The 23,618-nt window shown below is 42.4% G+C and overlaps 1 long non-coding RNA gene across 1 annotated transcript in view; it reads right to left on the bottom strand.

The window, feature by feature from the left end:
- Positions 1 to 4,636: 4,636 nt before the first annotated feature.
- LOC144821495 (uncharacterized) overlaps positions 4,637 to 23,618 on the bottom strand; it is a 786,063-nt gene continuing 767,081 nt past the window's right edge. Inside the window, exon 6 of the long non-coding RNA XR_013608371.1 lies at positions 4,637 to 4,867. This is a non-coding gene — a long non-coding RNA (uncharacterized LOC144821495). The remainder of the gene's footprint in view (positions 4,868 to 23,618) is intronic.

Genomic DNA, 23,618 nt, shown 5'->3' with positions numbered 1-23,618 from the left:
CTAGTGACGGTGCTGCAGAATTCAGCGAGGCTTAAAGTGCAGCAAGGTGAGTTTTTGGACGAACTTAAGAAATCAAGGTCCCATAGTGAAGTCTCGATAGTAACAATGCATGTTGGCTTTAATATCTTGTTCTGAAGAAGTGTGTGATTCCATATAGTAAATTAATTGGGTGATTGGCATTCTTGGCTAAGGAGTTAATGAAGGTTGAATTGAAAGTTAAGGTTCAGCCCTGAGATATAGATTGTCAGTAGTGGACAGACCTCAGCCTATGGTGTTGGCAGAGAAGATCGATGCCTGAAGTAGGGTGGCGCAGGGTCGTCAGCACACACGCCCTCGCCTCCACGGACTACATCCTCCTCGGGGACCTGAACTTCCACCTCGAGAACAACAATGACGTTAACTTCACCACCCTGATCGACAACCTCGACAACCTCGGACTCAAACAGCTCATGACCTCACCCACCCACGCCGCTGGACACACGCTGGACCCCATCTTCTCCACCAGCCCCCACATCTCCTTCAACCACACCGCCGAACCTCACTGGACCGACCACAAATGCGTCCACTTCACCTTCAGGAAACCCACCACACACCACCGCACCCAACAGCTGCCACGCCGCTGCTGGGGCAAGGTCACCAAGGACCAACTGACCACCACCCTCGCCCTAAGACCTCCCACCGAACCCACCAACCCAGACACCGCTGCGACCAACCTCAAACAGTGGATCAACGACTGCGCCGACACCCTCGCCCCCTCAAGACCTCCACAACCAACCACACCAACAAAAAAGCCGCCTGGTTCACCAAAGACCTCCGTATCTCCAAGCACACCTGTCGGAAGCTGGAGAAGAAATGGCTTCACGACCGAACACCAGACAGCCACACAGCGCACAAGAGCGCCGCCCGCAAACACCACCAACTCATCAGGACCGCCAAGAGGACCGCCTTCAAGGACCGTTTAGACAACAATGCACACAACACCAAAGAACTCTTCAACATCGTGAAGGAACTCTCCAACCCCAGCTCTAACATCAACGACATCCCACCATCACAGGACCTGTGCGACTCCCTGGCCGCCTTCTTCCACCGCAAGATCACCGACATCCACGACAGCTTCAACTCCGACACCCCCGCACCCACCATATAGCCCACCACCCCTGCGACCACCAGCCGCCTGACCACCTGGTCCAACCTCAGCGACGAAGACACCATCAAAATCATGAACTCCATCCACTCCGGATCCCCATCTGACCCCTGCCCCATCACGTCTTCAACAAAGCCAGCACAACCATCGCCCCCCACCTCCGAAAGACAATCAACAGTTCCTTCGAGACAGCAACAACCCCGGAAAGCTGGAAGCACGCCGAGATCAACGCCCTCCTGAAGAAGCCCAAGGCGGACCCCAAGGACCTCAAGAACTTCCGGCCCATCTCCCTGCTCCCATTCCCGGCAAAAGTGACGGAGAAGATTGTCAACAAACAGCTAGCCCGCTACCTCGAAGGCAACAACATCCTGGACCTCTCCCAATCCGGTTTTCGCAGCAACCACAGCACTGAGACCGCCCTTATCGCCGCCACCGATGACATCAGGATCCTGATGGACAAAGGAGAAACAGCCGCCCTCATCCTCCTGGACCTATCAGCAGCTATTCACACAGTCTACCACCGCACCCTATCAGCACGCCTCCATGACGCCGGAATTCAAGAGAAGGCCCTGGCCTGGACCACATTCTTCCTCGTCGGCAGAACCCAGAGCGTCCGCCTCCCACCCTTCCGCTCAAAATCCACCGAGATCATCTGCGGCGTCCCACAGGGATCCTCTCTCAGCCCAACGCTGTTCAATATCTACATTGCACCGCTCGCCCACGTCGCACGACAACATAACCTCAATATTATCTCCTACGCCGACGACACCCAGCTGATCATATCCCTCACCGAAGACCCCCACATGTGGGGGTGACTTTATCTTTGTGGTTGTAGCCCATGATGGCTACTCCTAAGAGGTCTTTTACTCTTGTGTCGATTTTCCAGCAGTGGATGCTAATACAAACACATTTAATTCCACACTTTCAGGTTCCAACGGGTAGTTATTGTGACAAGTAGACACAAATGTTTGGACTGTTCGTCTTTTTAATTCCACACCGGGGTTTAAGGCAAGCAGACCCGCCTCCCATTATTCCCGCTCTCAGCATTCAGGTATTGTCATAACCTACTCGGTGGGGAAACTGTGGCAACAATGGTTGGAACATTCCACACAGTCTGCAGTAAAACAACATCTTTCTCTCCTTTCAGAAGACACGGACCTACCTGATTTTTTACTGGGTTCTAAGTTTCCAAGGGGCAGATTTACAAGATCCTTGCGCCACTTTTGCACTGCTGTTGTGTCACTTTTGTGACGCAACGGCAGCATAAAAAATGTGGCAAATTTACAATGTGGCGCATCTAGGGAGATGCGTCACATTGTAAAGCCCTGCGTGACATTATACCTGCGTCAGGTATAATGTATCGAAGGTAGGTGTTCCCATTTAGGAAAGTCTCGTAAAAGTGACACAGTGAAATCTACAAGATTTCACTGCATGACTTTTAGGACGCCACTGTGTCAAAACCTTTACGCCTGCTTGAAGCAGGTGTAAAGAGTGACATAGTGTGTTGGGAATAGGCTGCAACACGCATTGCTGGAGTTGTGTTGTGCTTGCGACAAGACTCCAGCAATGTGTGACTTTTCCGCGAACAGACGCATCAGTATTTCTGACGCATCTGTCAATTCTTGAAGCAGGTGTAAAGAGTGACATAGTGTGTTGGGAATAGGCTGCAACACGCATTGCTGGAGTTGTGTTGTGCTTGCGACAAGACTCCAGCAATGCGTGACTTTTCCGCGAACAGACGCATCAGTATTTCTGACGCATCTGTCAATTCTTGCGCATTAGTGTGCCGTATAGTAAATACTGCACATCTATGGTGGTGCAAGGGTTGTTCACGCAGGCGCGGGGAAATGGACGCATCTTTACAGATGCGTCAGTTTCTTGTAAATCTGCCCTCATGTTCTGAAAGATGTATTTATGCCACATGTAAAGACATTTGGAAATTATCACAAATGGAAGTTGTTGCGTGTTTAAGACAAATTGATATCTTGGATAAAGTACGTATTATTGTTGATAATAGTTGTAATACGTTGTCTTGCATTTACAGCTTAAACAACATTGTGTTGTCTGTTATCAATATTTTGCAAAGTGGCATGTCTTCAGTGTACCATAGGCAAAGTCAGCTAAGATCTATCATGCAGACACTTCAGTTTCACAAAAGAAGTCGCATGCCATGGAGTTACCTTAATTCAACACAACTATTCTTGTCTTTCAATCTGACACGCAAACAACGACTCATGCCCATAAAAGATGCCACATACACAATGTTACATCTCAAAAAGTTAGAACAGGTCCCATTCACGCTAGCAGAAACACCATCCACAGTGTGTCTGAAACATGGCGTAATATCTTTGCCAAGTTTGACATTCCAGTCCGCCGCTTGCATGAAACATTTCCCTGTGGGAAGACATGAAGCCCTATAGGGAGCTTTATTCATGAGTTATGGTCACTCGAACTTTCTTATTGATGTTATCGGGCTGAGAAAGAGTTCTTTCTTAATGGAAAGGAATGTGATTCTAATAGTAGTCACTCACTTGTCTGTAAACACATTAGCATTCACGGCGCATGCAATATTTCAGTAGCGAATTCGGCCTGTTATCTAAAAGGAATACCAGCCTCTTCAATTCTCCCCCTCATTACTTTCCTTTCAAATGAAAGCTATTTAATGTTAAGCGGCCAAGACTGCTGCAGGATTAAGGCCGGGATCCCGAATCTTTTATCGATCGACCAGGTAGTGACCTGCTGCAATAATGTGCTTTTCCCCTTTATGCATACAATCTTGGATGCTCTGTTGTGGCCTTCAATTCCAACTCTGAAGGCAGAATTTAACAAGCACAGCCAACTCAAAGCCTTATTGTTTTAAAAGGATGTGGCATTACCATCTGCCCAAGAAACTTTTGAACTGCAGGTTGCAAAGACATCCAGTGAAATGCAGACCTTGCTCAGTACCAATCTTCCATTACACTTCGGTGCACTTGTGCACCAAATATTTAATGTGTCCGATACTGCTGGAATTGCACACTTTGTTAAAGTAATCAGAACTGGCTTGGTCAGTACCTCCCAACACATTTTTGGAGTAATACCAGCATTTAGTCATTCATTATTTTCCAGTTGTTCAGAGGTATATCCTTGCTGTAATTACTCATTTGCAGCATTTTGATTCTATTTGTGCTACTATGCAATGGATGTTCCATTTTGAAGTCACAAAAGTTGTATTGGGAGGCACCCTTTGAGAAAAAAGGGAATGGGTCGATAATCGATAAATAACAAAGGGATCCCTTTTTCTGGTTTTGGTAGTAGCTGGGACTAAATATATAGTCCCCCTACTCAACCTAGTTCTATGGTAATCATGTCAGGGAAATGAATGTTAGGAGTGTTACCCCACAGAATAACAAATTTACAAATCTACCATGATTTGGACAATTTATGAATAATTCTATGGCAACTAAATTATAATACAATTTCGACAAAGAATGAAGTAGAGAAAGGTTTTGCACTTTATGCAATTTATTGTGAAAAGATAGTTTTTTGGTCTGCTTATATTGTCACAATGTTGTTAAAATCAAGTTTTCATACAATTTATTCAAACATCACATTACATATTATTTCAACACACATTTGTTAAAAAAACATATTTAATAGAAACAAGAAAAACTGTCGACGCGGCGTTTCGGTGAAAACGTTGGTCACCTTCTTCAGGACAATGCTTTCTTTTATAAAAACAATCTAATTTGAAAAATATATAAAAAAAATTATTACAATATTATACTAGTTTTTAGGGACAAAACCTTAATACCACAATCTTTGATTGGCCATATACTGACATGAATAGTATGTTTTTCTAATACAGCAATTCTATTAGATTTCATAACTTAGAAGAAAAAACCGAGTGTGACTTTCTAAACATTACAGATCACAACAATGCATCTCCTAACATTTGTTATTCTATGGACTCCTGTTTTTGACACATTGATTTTTACAAGAAGAAACTTAGTTCAAACCTCTAAAGTATATCCCAGACACTACATTGTACTTACTTTATGGATATACTCCAAGTTGCAGCTTTAATTTAAAAGAATCGTACTGGAAAACTGTTTGTTTATACCAATTGTTCCGTAGTACTATAACAAAAAGATGAGATTGAAATTGATCAATATTTTTGATGTTCGATAGTAGATCTGCCACTAGATTTACTATAGGTCGTCTATATACCTTATTTGGGCTGACTCTTTGGTATGTCCAGATGACCCAACAGTTTTTTCCAATTTAGTTCCTGTGGGTTTGGAGGTCAAATATTGTGCCTCACTGTTAAGAGAAAGTTTTTCTAACTTCAGTTTTACAAAATGTTTTTATTATTCAGTGATTTAATGATTTTTCAAGTACTGACCTTAGTTAAGATATCTTTCAATAACGCTATGGGGTTCTGTTTGTAATCTCTACCCGGTTGATGGGCTGGGATGGTATCTGTTCCTCAAGTATGAAGTTTCTAGTCAACTCTAGATGACTGGACAGACAAGTGAGATTATTATTTATTTGTTGTTGCTCTAAGTGAGCAGGGCTCTATACACAAGGGTGCGGGTCTTACCTTAGGTGCTATGTTATATTGTTTTCCAGAATCTTGGACGGACGGTCATTGTGTCATTGGATTAAATACTGAAAGGACACAATTTACTGATATCAGTATGGGTTATCCTTTTTATTTTTCATTAATTGTACTAATACGTATAATATGTTCCATTTTGAAGCCCATTGGTGCTGGAACTACCACCGGTCCAGCTGTGCTGTGAGCTCATAATACAACTCTTTGGAGTTACTTTCCTCCAGGAACTGAATACTGATTGGTCACTGTCATTCCGATCCACCCTGTTTACCTGTGTAAACAGGTTCATTGCCTATGGTGCCCTTTTTAATGAGCACATGATATCTTCTTGGCTCTGCAATTGTCTATTCCTATGGACATGATTCTGTTGATGAGTCCGATAACGACCCCATTTCGGTATTGTCCAATGAACTTGTGGCTGCTTGAAGATGCTTGTTAAGACTCCCTCTCCCTGGGGTAGATGGAACACCAAACTCTGGATCTAATAACTGGGTGCAGGTTGCCCGGCTACTTCCGCAGCATTGGCTGATGAAGAGGATCATATTTGTTCTTTGGAGCTCTTAACCGGACTATTGCAGATTTATCGTCAGCAGAGCGAGGAATCCATTCTAGATTCACTAACAATCGATCTTGTGGAAGAAGTCTTGGGTATCTCCAACTCACCTTAATTTGGCAATGTTTTCCAAATAGATATATATTTTTTTATTATGATTATAATTTTTTGTATAACATATCTCATTGATTTGCTTAGCTTGTGCTTGTGTTTTTCTTATTTAGTTAGTCGTTAAGTTAGTTTCCTAACCATGTAGGGGGTGTAGTATTTCGCCTTCTAGGCCCATTTGGTTCTCCCTTGGTTACATGGATTAGCAGCTTTAGCTTGCCTTCGCTTCACGCAGTCACACATAATACATTTATTTTTGTGACACAATATTATTTTAGAATGCAATGCATAATATTTGTTATTCATTGACTTTTCCTTCGACTAGGTCGAACAACATGGTTTACTGTTTTTCTTGTGCCTGGTCAGCAACATATCCTGATGTTTTTAGACATATAAGAGTAGCACAGCAGCAGGTTTTTTAACATAACAGTTTCTATAATTATAAACTGTATCTCGACCCCTTGGAGGTTAGAGGGGAAAATTCCAGCAGAGGGACCAGTCTTAAAACGGGGCAGCAGTCTTAGTTTACACCTATGATGTGTACCATGTATATACATACACCGGGTATGGGTTTTGTTGCTAATCCCAGAGATCACTATTATATCTCTGTGCTCACATAGGGAGGGTAGGCCAAGACAGATATATTTGTTGCCATGGTCAGGCTGTTCATAGTTTACACTCTGTTAGTATTGTTAATTACTTTTCTTAGCTGTATTTGTTTACTTATTGCAGAAAGCCTGCTTCAAAGTAGACTATGATAGTTTCAATAAATATATTGTAAACTACCTTGGAATATTTCTTCTGTTTACTATAGACATGCATGAGTGAGAACGAAAGGTGATGATCTGTTTCCACTGTTTCCTCAGGGACTATGGTTCATGTTCTAGGCTTGCCAAAATGACCTGTTACTGTGGATGGTTAGGAGTGCAGATGAGGCACTGTGAGCTAGTCAGATTTCGGGCTACAGGTACTGATATGGTAGTAAAACTCAGTCCCTACATCCTGACATCCTGTTCTCCCAAGGCACAGTTCTGTTTCCCAACAGAATCCCTGCCACAATGGCTGGTAGAATGTTAATTTCCATACAGTTGTCAGAGGAGGGATGCCATGATTTAAGAAACAAAGACTTAGACATAGAAAGAGAGAGGGCTGACAAAGGAGGAAAAAGAGGAAAGTGAGGAGGGGTACTGAGGGGATGGCAGGTGAGGGAAAAGACTTAAATATTGTGAGGAGAGTCTGAGGATAACTGGAGAGAGAAAGGGAGTAAGGAGAGCAACATAAAGGGGCTTGCTAGAAGAAAAGAAAAATTGAGAAATGGTAAGGGGCCTAAAAAAGGTAACACACATTGGTAAAGCCAAAAGCTCCTGCTTGCATTTGAGTCTTGACTAGAACATAAAAAAGGCTTCTGCAGTGAAAAAAAAGATTGTTTTTATGTATAGAATATATCCATGAGATTAAGAATGTAATGTATGATGAGGTAAAGCACTTTTGGAATGAAACAATAGTCCTCTGTCCGATACAGTGCAAGCACTCCTTAAGAGGTGAAATAATACACTAAACAGCCAATAACATGAGGTGAGAGTATATACCCCTTTGGGTAGGGCCAGCACCAACTCTGTGTATATTATAAAGACTAATGGCTAGATTTACAGAAATTAGGAATAGCAATTTCCTCATTTTGATTCTCTGTGAATCGCAATTAGGAAATCATTATTCCTAATGTATGAAACTTTTTTGAGTTTCATTAGCAATTCGTAATGGGTCACAAATAGACCTACCTTATGAATATTAATGAGGTAGGTTGCAATTTGCAACCCATTAGGAATCAACGCCATCATAGGGATGGTGGCCTGCTGGGGTCAGCTGACCACTGTGTCTGTGATTGCTTTTAAATAATCCAGGATGCGTTTAAAAAGAATAAAATAAAACTTTAACGTTTAATTTTTTAGGAGTAGGCAGTGTTGAGAGAGACCACTGCCTGCTCTTAAAAAATACTATACCAATAATTTTCAAAGGGGGACCCGCTCCCATTTGCGAATGGGTTACCACCACCTTTCAATTGGGGGTAAATTGCAAATGTTTTGCAACCACATTTTGGTCGCAGAATATTTTTACATTCATTCCAATTCGATATCCAGAATGGAGGTCCTCAACATGCTCCTTCCAAATACCAAATTGCTAAACCCAAATTGCAATTCGGTACTAAGTTACTGCACAGAAGCGCAATTTGGGCTTTGTACATCTCAAAAGGCATTTTTGCGGTTGCAAATGGTCTGATTGTGCAAATTGGGCCATTTGCAACCACAAAATGCAGACTGCACCAGTCCCAGGCTATAGTAAGTAACATTTTCTCAGTATATGTTGTCCCAGTATATATTAGTTGCTTTATTTTAAGAAAGTAGCAAAGGGCTTTAGTTTATCAAAGTAACAGTAATATCGTTTATCAAATTAAGCCTCTGCAAGATATTACACAATAAAATGCAGAACAGTACTTCGTAGCCAGTGGTGCTGGAACAATTTACAGAGCTGGGGTGTTGCTATCAATGAAGTTATATGGATTGGTAAAAATCCAAGCGCCACACCAAGAACAAGTGCAGCAAATGAGCCGTGCCCATCCCGAAAGAGAGTGGTAAAGGTGTAAAACTGTACAGCGCACAAACAGCGTTTGGAAATTGGGGTTCAGCGAATATTTGCCATTTGCACATCACCAAGTAAAGTGTCTTGATTCTTCTGATCATATTGAAATCTGTGATCCATCCCACTTCAGGATGCCAAAAACTGCTTAATGTGCGCTCTCCTGATGGCTGATATATTTTGAAATATTTGTACAGTCCATTTCAAAGTATTTAACATTTGTTGTGTGTTAGAATTAAATGACATCCTGTAGCCTTTTCCACCAGCCAGACTGTCCCATAGTTTACTTTACAAAGCACACTTACTTTGCCTTCAGAGAAAGAAAGCAGCAATTTCCATGTTAGAAGAATGACTAGCAATTTGGCAGAAGAGTGAGTCTGACTTTTGACCTCTGTCTCTGAATGCACAACAAATGTGACAGATGAACCCAAAATGTACAGGCATCTTTATTGCTAATTCACCTTGTGAACTCTTGCATGATTGTTTTGGGAGTGCTGCATCGCCCCCAGCACCCCTGCTTCTAGCGCCTGTGTTCATAGCACACTGATCTATGTTAAATAAGAAAGGTTTTTTCTGTCCCTCGTGTTGGAAAGAATTCCCTTGACCTCTCCCCTGGCATAGAAGAGTACTATCAGCCTGAGGACAGTAAAAAGTTATAGTCTGCCCTTGTTGCTCTTTTGCAAAGTAATAGGACTAACGTTGGATGGAGAGACTTACATCCATTTGTACTATTGAAATATTCTTAATATTTCCCTATGTTTTCTTTGTTATTAGAATACACTTGTCTCTAATGTATATATCATCACCTGTTTAAGTTGTTTTTCACTGTATATATTTACAGATCACACTGCCTTGTCTAGATTTTACACATTAAGAAATGTTTCTAATGCCCAACAGTGGGCTGTGTTTGTGTATTTTGAAAAATTGAAAAAGAAAAAAGATAAATGCAGATATCCCAACGTTAATTAAAAAATCGTTTGGATAATGAAAAGTTTGTTGAATTTATGGTGTCAGAGGCACGCTGTTGTTGCACAAGCAGATTTTACTAGAGCAGCACAATGCTGTATTCTGCCATTGTTGCACAGTAACATATTTTGACGAAGTAGCAAAGCGTATATTGTACCAAAGTAGCATGGCACTGCATTTTGTAAAAATAGCAAATTAAATTTTACCAAACTACTGCGGTGTTACATTTCCCCAAACCTATATTCTGCCAAAATAGCACAGTACTCGACTTTATCAAATCAGCACAGTGCTATATTTTAGCCTAACTGCACAGTGCCAGATTTTGCCATCGCAGATCAGTGACAGATTACAGCGCCGCACTTTACTGAAGTAGCAGAGTGCATTATTTTGCCAAAGTAGGACAGTGCCATAGTTGCACAGCACGATAATTTGCTGTGGCTGTGCTAGTGTGTCCAAACAGCACAGCACTACAGCTTGCTTAAGTAGCACAGTCCTATGTTGTACCAAATTAGTCAAATACAATTGCATATCAAAGTAGCACGGTACAATACTAAACAAGCATTTGCAATGCAATCGGTCTCGCCTTTGGGACCTTCTATGTATTTAGCTATGCAGCACATTAGCCTGGGTGCTGAAATATCTACTGTTCTTTAACATGGAGGGAAGCTAAGCACCAAACTGCGTGATACACCAGGTATGGGAACACATGGAGAGAAATATTGCCTTTCAGCGGGCAATGGTATAGTCCAAAGCTGTGTTTTTAATATAAATCAGAGCCTTCGGTGGTCATATCACTGAAAATACAAGATTTGAAAATAATATTATTGTCTACGGGTGCTCGGGAAGATAATTTCTATAGATTGGAAACTAGAGATTTCTAAAGTGATTCTGGTATTTTATTGACCTCTGCTGGTCGTTTTCTATCTAGACTGTTAAATAGAGGCAGTTGAACAGAACAAAAACTCCCTAAGCAGAAGCAGACAAGTCCCAGGGCTGATCTCCAGAGTCCTCAAAGTACATATATATATATAGGTATACAATAAGTATATACTAAAGTATATACAAGCATTTGCAATGCAATAGGTCTTACATTTGTGGGAATTAGAGCTATTGTCATTATAAAGGACAATGGGCCCGATGTAGGTAGGCAATTCAATTCAAATTCAAAAAGCTTTTATTCGATTTGTACATACAAATCATACAAGCATAATAAGATACATAGTTAAGATATTAAAATCGCAATATGAACACAAATAAGAAAAGGAGTAGGAAGATGTGCAAAGGCTAGTGTGCAACAATTAAAAGGTAGTCTTTCCTTTTAAAATCAACAGACTGTTACAAAAATACAAGACATTCATAAATGAACAGACAGGAAATCAATAGGGTTTACTTGATAGACATTTCCTGGCAGCTGTACATTTCAAAAATTTACAAAAAAGTAAAAAATGGCAACTACTCTGGCGGGAAGTACTGTCGCACGGGCAGGGTGTCTCTGATCTGGCTTTCGTGTTTGGGAATGCAACCAAATGGTGAACAATACCCAGTCTGACACGTGTTAATACATACTGATGAGAGGGACGGGTCACGTACACAAGGTAGGGTTGGAACCCCGAGATTAAATTCAGGTCCTTGTAAAATTTCACGGTGGTTAAATTACCAGAAATTTTATCTCGCTCTGCCTTTTGAAAATTTAGAAACGTTGTCTTAATTTCTTTTTTTGGAATAGAAACAACCTCTTCTGGCTCAAGAAACACATCAATATTAAAAAGAAGAAGATACCAGCGATGAATGTATCTCAACCACTGTATGCGTGAAGAGTGGTCCAAACCTATACAGTCAAGAATAATATCTTGAGTGAATCGAGTCTCTGGCTTAGCCCAAATAGAACGCCACAATAAAAGTGGCCGAACTGCTGCTAAGTCAGAAATAAACTCGACCCAGACCTCTTCGTGGATCAATTGAACAGAGGCAGAAGGGGGAACACATAACAACCTCCTTAGAAACTTGTTTTCCTCCTTCTGTAGGGATGTGCCCTCGCTGTGGCCCCATACACCTGCCCCATACAGTGCAGAAGAGACACAACAAACATTATATATATTCATCATATCTGGAATGCTTCGTGAGCCAAGTTTAGAGGCAAATCGAAAAATACTGCTGGTGGACCGCAGCATTTTTAGTCTAATAGAGTCAAATTCAGAGGTCCAAGTCCCACTATTGTTGTATGTAATTCCCAAATAACAAAAGGATTTAACATGAGTCAATTTTTCTTTATCCAGAAAAAAGGTATGCTTTGACTGCTTTGCTGCCTGACCGCATGACATAACATACGTCTTAGTTTTGTTCACTCGAAGCCTCCTAATTTGGATAAACTGCATAAAACTATCAATTAAGCGCTGGAGGCCAATCTGTGTTCGAGATAAAAGAACAGCGTCATCCGCATAAAGTAACAGCGGGACGGGTTTTCCTCCAATCAGGGGAGCGTCTGCTGGGATGTCAACCAGAGAACGGTCAACACCATTGATAAAGAGGGAAAATAAAAGAGGGGCCAAAACACATCCCTGGCGTATGCCCCGTGAAACTTTAAAAAAAGGGGTGCATTCGCCTAGGGTGCCATAGCGGACCTTACAGGAGAGTTTTTCATAAAGTCTAGCTAAGAAATGGACGATTTCCCTCGGTGCCCCTGCTTCAAGCAAAACCTCCCAAAGAATAGCGTGGTTAACCAAATCAAAAGCGCTACTCAAATCAGCAAAACATAAAAAGAGGTTGCTATTTTTAGCCACAGTATATTTGTTAATTAAAAGGTCCAAATTTACACATTGATCCAATGTGCCCAAACCTTTCCGGAAGCCGTATTGGACTCTAGTTAAAATATTTGAATCAGTTGCCCAATTTTCTAGCCTTTTGAGCAAAATCCTACTCATTACCTTTACAGAGGCGTCCAACAAGGAAATTGGCCGATAATTGGAAGCCTCTGATTTGTTACCTTTCTTATGTAAGGGAATAATAACTGATTGACCCCAGGTAGAAGGGAAATTAGTTTCTGCCGCACAATTGAATATCCTCACCAGGATGGGAGCCCACAAATCTGGTTCATCTTTGTATAAATCCAGCGGGACCCCATCAGGGCCAGGGGCCTTGCCTCCTTTGCTAATAGAAATTCCTTCATGGCTTTCCTCTAATGTTATTCCCAACGGGAGGGGTAGCCAAGCGGTAGACTCAGGAGACAGTGACTCAAGGGATAACCCTTCTGGATTAAAAATTTTGGAAAAGTGACTGACCCAATCGCTGCATGCCACATATGATGTTAGTTCTGGAACATCTTCTTTATTGAGAAAAGGACTATTAATTGTTTCCCAATAAAGTTTGCAGTTTTTGGTCTCGGCTGCTTCTTTCAACTTATCCCACGCCTCAGTCTGTAATACCCTTTTCCTATTATTAATTGCTATTTTATATCTAGACCTGAGGTATTTTATACCCTCCTTATCACGTGGTTTAGTACCTAAAGCGTTCTTAAGTTCTCGAAGGGCGACTATACAGGGCTTGTCAAACCACCCCTGCTTCGGACCACTATTGGATGTCGGGGCCTTAGTAAAAATACCATCAATAATACTATTAATGGAGACAAAGTGGAATAATAAGCAACCAGGGTCACATTCGTTATCTAGACAGGAACTAATTTGGTTCTTACAACTGGTAAGAACCTCCTTCTGCTTGGCCTTAGAATTAATTCCAGTCCATCTAATCCTTAGACCCTTCGGTCTAATGGGTACTAGGTCAGTAGAGCATTTTTCACCTGAAACTGTTGGGGTACCATGCCCTAGGAGGGTAACACGGATGCTGTTATGGTCGCTGAGACTTTCTTCATTTACATACAAGTCAGTAAAGTCTCCACTGCTAGACAAAAGAATATGATCTATAAATGATCCTGCGTCTCTACCTGTAAATGTGGGGCATGTTATTGCCTGGTTATTTATGTTACAGTTTAACAGCGTCAAGTCAAGTGTGACTAGCATGTTATTTAATGTAGAACCGTAACTGCAGTGTTGGAAGTGAAGAAAATCCTCCCTCACTCCCGGCCCCCCCCAATGACTGCTCATAGCCGCTCCAATGTAGGGGGCATGTATTTACAGATTCTGTATTTTTACCGAATCTGTATTTACCGAATCGGTAAAATTACCGAATTGGTAAATACAGACTCGGTAAAAATACAGAATCTGTAAATGCAGATGTAGGTGGCGCTTTAAACAGTGCCACAGGCCCCTCAGAATTTGTTATTTACCATGTAATACTATTGCATGGTAAATAACGAATTCAGGTGTACATGCACATCTGTGCATGTACACCTATACCATGTGACACACAGACATGCCCTTAGGGCATGTATGTGTGCCACATGGCACACAAGCCTGACATTGGGGTGCTACAGGGTGTCAAAATGACACCCCGTTCCCCCTGGCAGGATTCGGTATTTACCGATTCGGTAATTACCGAATCGGTATTTGCCATTGATTCCTATGTATGATTCGGTATTTAAGAGTAGGTAAATCGAAATAACCTACATCGGGCCCAATGTGTTTTACCTATGGGTTTTGGTTTCGAGTGGATTGGATGTATGTAGCGTGAAGTGGAATTATGTAGGTTGAATTGGAATTGTGTGGAGTGTTTTTCTGAAGTGGAATTATGTGGCATTGTGTGCAGTGGAATTATGTGGAGAATAATTAAGTGGTATTGAGTGTACTGGAATTATGTGGAGTGGGGTTGTGTGTTATGGAATGGAATTATGTGAAATTGTAGTTTGTGTTGTGTAGTGGTATGTAGTTTTGTTTAATTATGTGGAGTGCTGTTGAAGTTTGTGGCATGATGTGGAATTTGTATGCTCAATATCTGGAAATGTACTGCGTTCTTCGGTTATGACAAGGCTGAGATCATAAGGGCTGGTGAGACTTGCTAAATTTAGGGCCTCTGCGTCACACATACTCAATTCCTCAGCCTTTTTAGTGCATCTTTACAAATTTGTAAGCTAAAAAATAAGGCTGGTGCTGCATCTGTAATGCAATTGCTGAAACCCAGTCAACCCTACACAAGAAGGTTTATAAAAATGAATAACCAAAAATAATGGCGTTGCTTCAAGAAAAAGCATTACAAGAACAGAGATGCAGGGAGGATGTGATCTGCCCACTGCGGATGACGTTGCCTATGAAACATTTTCCTTGAATGACAAATGTTTTTTTCCTCCCTAAGATAATATTTTCATTAAACCATTATAATATGTGGCCTGTGTTCACATCAGCATCAAAAAAAGCCGGTTAAAATAAAAAAATTTAGATTTATGTTAAAATCAATGATTAATTGTCCATAGCAACCGACTGCAGCGCCTCTGGATAGTGGAGGAAGGGGCAGGTTGTATTCAGCATTGTGCTCTACCTATCTTGGAAACTTCAAGGCTCTACGAGCCGGCAGAGACTATGCCCTAAAGAGCAAGCAGCCTTTTGTCATGTACAGCCAACACCAGCTTTAGGCTGCAGCCTCCATGGACCAACACAGTAGTTATCCCATTCTCCAGCTAGCTTTGTAGTTTAAACCACTGACCTGCCTTTTTGCCTTAAGAAAGGAGTAAAAACTCACCCCGCAACTATGCTCTTTCCAGCTGATTGGTCAAACAGCACCAGAGTTATTAGCAAAACAAAAAAATTCTTCATGGCGTGGGAGCGGGTTGGGAGCGGGCTACAACACACACATGCACACGCACTCACATCCATGCATTCATACGCATGCACTCATTCACCTAACATTCACAAGCATACACACCAATTCACTCAAAAATACACATACATTCATATATACATACAGACACAAACAAGAAAAACAAAAAAACTTACTGGGCCGCAGTCGGGATCTTGGATGGTGTGAGGGAAGCCTTGGTGGTTCCTGATGATTGCGACTGCTGCCTATAAGGTTGAATGCGGATGCAATACTAGCTTAAAGGTCCAGCCACTCTAGCGTCTGTGCTAGCTTTGAAAGGTGATCAGTGTCTGTGAGTGAAAGATACTTTCCTGCCTCCCTCCATGACAACAATTAGATAAAAAATAAATGTGCAGTCCTTCCTGTGTTTCCAGTCATCTATCTCCCAAGAGCTGCAGCACAATGCTGGCAGACACCTTTATGTGTTCCTGGGAGTAAATGGGCCAGAAATTGGGGCTAAGTAATGAAAGGAAGAGAAGCTACTAGTGAAGGGGACTCCTGCCCAAGCTATGTACAAACAGTATGGAAAAAACCTGTGCAGATATTTGATACAGTGGGTGGAACTCAATGACGAAAATGGAAAGAAGTCATTTATACAGGGATGTACCTATGATCTAGACTGACTAAGCTATTTGAGATGACATTTAACAGGTCTTAAAAATAAAATAAATATAGAATAATGGCCAGCATTTTTCAAATGATATAAGGAAGCAAGCAAATAGAAACTGTCACAGATCCGTGAGACAAAGTAGTCCCATTAAAGATTCCAATAGCAAATTACCCATTAGGGGGGAAGGTTTGGTACCTTGTACTACCTACTGTCCCATCCCTACCCTATGTATTCCCACAAATCACAAAATACTCAGAATAACAGGAAGAAAAGGGAGAGGACTATTTTATTTTCTCCACGTCTGCAAACGATGCCAGAGGTTCGCCAGTGGCTTTGTCTAGAAATGAATCAGAGTTGGCCAGTGCCGCCAGCAAAAGGGGCACAAGGAAGCAAGACGCAAGCAACTACAGCGAGACAAGCATTTGACATTGATGTGATAGAGAACAGTGTGTGACACTTAAGACACAAAGCTGATTCCACCACCTTGCACTCTAGCTCAAGACCTTGAGTCCAGTGAGTCACCTAATGGTTGGACTACTGGCCCGTACTATTGCCAGAGCTAGTTTGAGATTCACTGTAGAGCATATAACCAGGAACATGGACCGAAAGGATCATCGGGACCGGCATACCTCACTCTCTAGTGATGCAGATGACGAGGCAACCCACTGAGACTTCCCTGATGCCATTTTCCCCTTACAAGATCGCCCAAACCCAGAGGTAGAGTAGCAGTCCATGTTTCTGATACACAACTTATTTGACTGATATTTAGAGGCAGTTCTCGAATATTCGTGAAAAAAACATCAAAATCGATGGTGTTTGAAGTTTCTAAACTAAATTAAGTAGTTATGAACTAGAAGTTTGGATTGGTGTTGCTAAATGATGCAAAAAAAATGTTGGTGGAAAAGAGGAGTTGGTTAGGACAAGTACCTGCAGAGGAAGTCTCTTCAGTAACTGCCATGGATGGGTTGCTGAATGCCGTAATTGAAGCTTGCCAAGTCAAGGACTCCACAAGGGTTTCAAATTGTAAACAGAACAAGGCAGGGTCACTGGTTGTAGTGGGGAGACACTTAGGTATAGCCCGCCGCTCTGGACTGGCTCAGCAGGGCGTCCTTCACCTCTCTGTCCAGCGGGAGTCTCTCGAGAAGCTGGGCGAGTGGTTCACCTGCAATAACGAGCAATGTCCTGTTATGGCAAGAAACGAGGGGGGATGCGCTGTTGAGGTGCACAATAGGAAACACAATCAGCGCGGCCATCAAACGAGCCCCTTCTTGAGAAAGCTCACCCCAGAAATATCTTTCTCTCTTCAGCTAAACACAAGAGAGCCTCGGCAACCCCTTTAGCCGTATATTTCAATTATGAAAATGATACCTTTCATATGATGTACAGCAAGCTGTCCCTGTGACTGTCCAACGAGAGGTTTCAGTCCTTCTTACGTTCAATGAGAGAATTTCACCGAAGAATGCAGATACCATGGCGCGTCCAAAGCTTCAAGGATTCTCGGAGAGAGGGGGGCAACCCCCATATATAACTCTTCCTTCTTTTTGCCCCCTAGTAAAATACATCAAGCGCACCGTTATTTTGATGCTGCACTATAGGGAAGCTGGGAGCCAGCCCCAAAACAGTGTTTTCTGAACATTAGGGAGTGATGTCAGTCTCTGGCAGGTACACCCTCATGCTGGTGAACTTTCACTTTGGCATCGCTAAAGCTGGAAGGCATTTTTATACTACTACAGTGCTGCAAACAAATGAGCACACTTCGTGGTTTACTTTTATACATGTAAAAAAACGACGGGAGATGGAGGTTTGCAGACGGTGGTAAAAACCGTGGCACGTCCCTGAATCTACCATGCGTCACGTGTCCCAGATAGTATAGAAAACTAGAGGATAGAAAGCCGGTATATGATGTGGCGCAGCAATCCGAGCGGCTGACTGTGGTGCGGGGGATCCGTGCTCGTGCCTCAGCTACCTCAACAGTCTGTTAAATTTGAAAAACTATTTAATCGCCCCAATGGGCCGGTGCCTGAGGCCCATTTGGCGGCTGATTTCTCAGTCCAGTTGTGCCCGTTTTAAGTGGTTTCAGGATGGGCTGTAGTGTCTGGCCGTCAAGTGGCTGTCTGGGGCATAAGCGCGCACTCTGGATTCAACTAATTTAAATAAGACAAAAAAACAGAGATCTTGGAGTGGCACAGAGAGACAAGCATTAATAAATGGAACAAGCATTAATAAATGAAACTGCTCGCTCCCGGGGCATACTTTGTGGAAGTATAGGGAATAAGTTACAAAAACTAAGCACAAAGTCAATCGCTCAAGTGGATCCTGATCCACTGCAATGAAAGCGCTGCAGCCAGCCGTGTTTCTGTGAAGCGAAGAGGGAGCATATTTGAAGAAGCTCTATAAGCAAGCTGTCAGCGTTGGAAAAAATATGGTGCATAGCAAATAATGAGTGTGTAACGCCGCAAGTGAGAGATCCAATCCCGGTGGGCAGGGCTAAAAGGAGACAAGGCGGCAATAAGGAGGAACTAAGAAGCCTCCTTTTCAATCGTGAGCCTGCGTTTTGCATGCAGGAAGACGCCAGCCAATGAGGAAGAAGGGCGGGGCTTCAACTTTACCTCCGAGAGCTTTGGAATCTGTATTGATTCCAAGAAGCTCTCGTATGATGAGCGCAGCGCATGCGCACTGCTTTCGCCAGCCAAGACCTAAAAAGGGTATTGTATATATTTTTTGAAGAAGCACAATGCTAGATTTTGCTAAAATAGGACAGTACTAGATTTTTTTGTAGCATTGCAGCACTATAATTTTCTATAGCCTCACCTTGCTATTATTGGCCAAAGTAGCACAGTGCTATATTTATCAAATAGTTTAATTCTAAGGCGTATGCATATTTGTAGCTAAAGTCGTCCAGTGCTGTAATTTCCATAAGTGCCCAGAGCTCAATACTGAAATAGCCTCCTTTAGACCAATTTCACGTTGCATGTAGTAATTTACCTAGCCCAATTTGATCACATACAAATTTAATCCGATTACCTGCAAATTACTTCTCCTTTAGGGCAATTCAGATGCGCTGAGTTCCTTACCATGGACACAATAGCTTCTCATTAAATCCTTATATGTTTTTCACTAACCAATATTCTTGTGAGTGTTGTCAAAAGGAATTTTGAGAAAACAACATAGTAATACCATCTTTTATCCAGTATTGGATCTTTCATAGATTCACATGCTTGAATCATTCCCCGTCGCGAAGTGGGAGTCCCATGGTATTATAATAAAGCAGTATGTATTACTATCATAGGCTATAATGGCAATGAAAAAATCTGTCTAATAGCCTATCCATGTCCTTATTTAAAAAAGGGCCAAAGTTGTACTACAAACGCTCCCTCTAGAACACTCTCAACAGAAACTAAGACCCTCAGATTTTCTACTGCACGTCGTGTACAGAGAGTCTCCCTGAGCTCTGCATAGTTATCTACCTCTGGTATAGTAAAATGTCATTATAGTTTGCCTCAAATGACTATAAAAGTTTTCTTTTGACCCTATGGCACTCTATCTACCCTCTGGGGTAGTAAAGCCTTATTATTATTATTTCTACTATGCTGCAAAGGGGTTCTGTTAGCCCTAGGGCACTTGTAAAAGGACACATCTTTATTGAGGCATTCCCACAAGGATTCAGCAATCTTGTCTTTCACAAACCGAAGGGCACATTGATCATTTACATAGAAGAGGACAATAAAGGGAGCCAACACCCGCGACACCCTTAGAAACAAGCATTAGAAATGCAATCGGGCTCGGATTTATTTGAGTTTGAGCTAATGGCATTATAAATGCCAATGTATTGTTGCTATGTGTTGTGGAGTGTGTTCATGTGGTGTGTACTGCCAGTGATCTCCTTGTGGGTGTGAGAATATTGCACCGTTACTGCCTGTGATGTCCTTCTTGTGAGTGTGAGAAGCTTGCACCTCTGCTGCCATGTCTCCTTGTGAGTGTAAGAACTTTGCACTGGTGCTGCCTGTGATGTCCTTCTTGTGAGTGTAAGAAGCTTGCACTGCTGCTGCCTGTGATGTCGTTCTTGTGAGTGTGAGAAGCTTGCACCGCTGCTGCCTGTGATGTCGTTCTTGTGAGTGGGAGAAGATTGCACCTCAGGTGCCTGTGGTCTCCTTGTGAGTGTAAGAAGCTTGCACAGCTGCTGCCTGTGATGTCCTACTCACTACTCTACTCTACTCACTACTCTACTCACTACTCTGCACTCACTACTCACTACTCTACTCACTACTCTACTCACTACTCTGCACTCACTACTCTACTCACTACTCTACTCACTACTCTGCACTCACTACTCTGCACTCACTACTCTGCACTCACTACTCACTACTCTACTCACTACTCACTACTCTGCACTTACTACTCACTACTCTACTCACTACTCACTACTCTACTCACTACTCTACTCACTACTCTACTCACTACTCTACTCACTACTCACTACTCACTACTCTACTCACTACTCACTACTCTGCACTCACTACTCACTACTCTGCACTCACTACTCTACTCACTACTCACTACTCTCCACTCACTACTCTACTCCCTACTCACTACTCTACTTTTTACTCACTACTCTACTCACTACTCACTACTCTACTCACTACTCACTACTCTACTCACTACTCACTTCTCTACTCACTACTCTGCACTCACTACTTTACTCACTACTCTACTCTACTCACCTCACTACTCTACTCACTACTCTACTCACTACTCTACTCACTACTCTACTCACTACTCTACTCACTACTCACTACTCTGCACTCACTACTCACCACTCTACTCACTACTCTACTCACTACTCTACTCACTACTCACTACTCTGCACTCACTACTCACTACTGTACTCACTACTCACTACTCTACTCACTACTCTACTCACTACTCTACTCACTACTCTACTCACTACTCCCTACTCTACTCACTACTCTACTCACTACTCACTACTCTGCACTCACTACTCACTACTCTGCTCACTACTCACTACTCTACTCACTACTCACTACTCTCCACTCACTACTCTACTCACTACTCACTACTCTACTCACTACTTTCTACTCACTACTCTACTCACTACTCACTACTCTACTCACTACTCACTACTCTACTCACTACTCACTTCTCTACTCACTACTCTGCACTCACTACTTTACTCACTACTCTACTCACCTCACTACTCTACTCACTACTCACTACTTTACTCGCTACTCTACGCACTACTCTACTCACTACTCTACTCACTACTCACTACTCTGCACTCACTACTCACTACTCTACTCACTACTCTACTCACTACTCACTACTCACTTCTCTACTCACTACTCTGCACTCACTACTTTACTCACTACTCTACTCACCTCACTACTCTACTCACTACTCTACTCACTACTCTACTCACTACTCACTACTTTACTCACTACTCACTACTCTGCACTCACTACTCACTACTCTACTCACTACTCTACTCACTACTCACTGCTCTGCACTCACTACTCACTACTCTACTCACTACTTTTACCGACACGGGAAAATGGGAAGCGACAAACAATATATTTTATTGTCGAAATGAATATTTCTTCCCGAAATGAAGGCCTCCAAGTGCCGAATGTGGCGTAAAGGCGCCGGCTGATGTGTGGGGAGCGTTAAACCAGCGGTGTTTTCAGTGGTTCAGCTGTGGAGATAATTTTAAGTGTATCCTCGACCCACTTTCATGTTCTCGGACAAACCGTGGTAATTTGTGACTTATTCACGTTGAACATGGATGAAAATTGTTTTGGGACACGCATTTGCCCGAGGGCTTGGCCCGACTCTGCAATGCGTCCTCGAAGTGTAAATATTTATTTTATTTTATTTTATGCGATTTTCTACAGCGCGAACATTACCCGAAGGTGTCAGAGCGTCCACATCCAGTTTCATTCTACTGCTTAATGACGCTGGGTGTCATCAAATGCTGGAAGCTGCATTCCTAGTGAATTCACATCTGTTTAGACGAGTCAAAAAGTCGGAGTAAAGTGCAGAGCGCTGCACAATACAGCCTAATGGTGCGAATACATACAACTCATCGTAAATGCTATAATGGCCCTGCAGGGGCCATCCACCCCTCAAAATCTCGCTGGCATTACTGCCCACCGCTACATTTCTGTTATTTGAGGGACTATTTCCACTTCCTTCTTTCGAGATATTTAGTAAATAAACACAGATGCTAAATAAATGCATGCTTTGCCGCGTGCATAGGGTGTACGTAGTTCGTGGCAGTCTGGAAATGCCCCCTTGGCCCCTGTAATGTTCCGTGGTCTGGTGGCCTCCGAGGGTCGTTCGTCTTTCCGCGTTCACGTCAAATAAAGCTCCCCGCTTCAAAAACTAGGGAGACGCTGCTGACCGCCGGGGATCGATGGGAAACAAAGGGCAGATTAATAGAAAACCGCGGCCTCTTTCGCAGTCATAAAATCATAAACAAATCATTAAAAAAAGCGACGGCGCACCCGCGCCGCTGATGGATGGGCGCCGTCTCTTTACGCTTGCTTTGCACTTTGTTCGGCCGCATTAGTGTTGCGGAATCTGTGTACACTGTGTATAAATTACACCGCGGGATAAAGTAATTTACCGGCCCTATAAATACGCCCTTGTTTAGCTACTCTGTTAAAGGGGCCGGGGTGCCAGGGGGAAAAAAAAGGACGCACTTGAAAAAATGAAAAGAAGTATAGTGCCTCGTTGTTAGTTTACGGTTTTGTCATGATGTTATAGCATTTTTTTGTTTTCTTTCATTGTCTCTCTGTTGTTGCCTTTATGGTGTCTTGTTTGTACTTTTGTAATTTTTGTTACTGGTTCTTAAAGCTCGGCTTACGGCACTATAATTGAACATTATAAATAAAAATAAACTCAATTCTGAACAATTTGTTGCCTGAGAGTCAAACTACCATTTCCCAGTCAGAAACCTCTGAGGTATTTAAGTGACTTTTAGAAAAATGTCTGATGCTCTGAAGAACCGACGCCAGCAGGGTGAACGTGTATCCCCCCTCACCCCCTCCCCGTTCCACACGTGACGGGTGCAACAATAACACTCATGGTTCGTCAGCAATTTAAATTTCTCATCTCAGTGTTACGCATTTCATCTACTTTAAATGGAGGAAAGGCTGACACACCGCACTGCTGTGATCACGGAACCAGCAGGTATCTGCAGTGATGACTCAACTCTCTGAGCTGTCTTGCCAGCTAAAAGGTTAAT

The sequence above is a fragment of the Lissotriton helveticus genome, chromosome 2_2 (genome assembly GCF_964261635.1).
Source record: "Lissotriton helveticus chromosome 2_2, aLisHel1.1, whole genome shotgun sequence".
Taxonomy (NCBI): domain Eukaryota; kingdom Metazoa; phylum Chordata; class Amphibia; order Caudata; family Salamandridae; genus Lissotriton; species Lissotriton helveticus.
The sequence above is the reverse complement of the archived record's forward strand: the minus strand, read 5'-3'. Positions and strand labels throughout refer to the sequence as shown.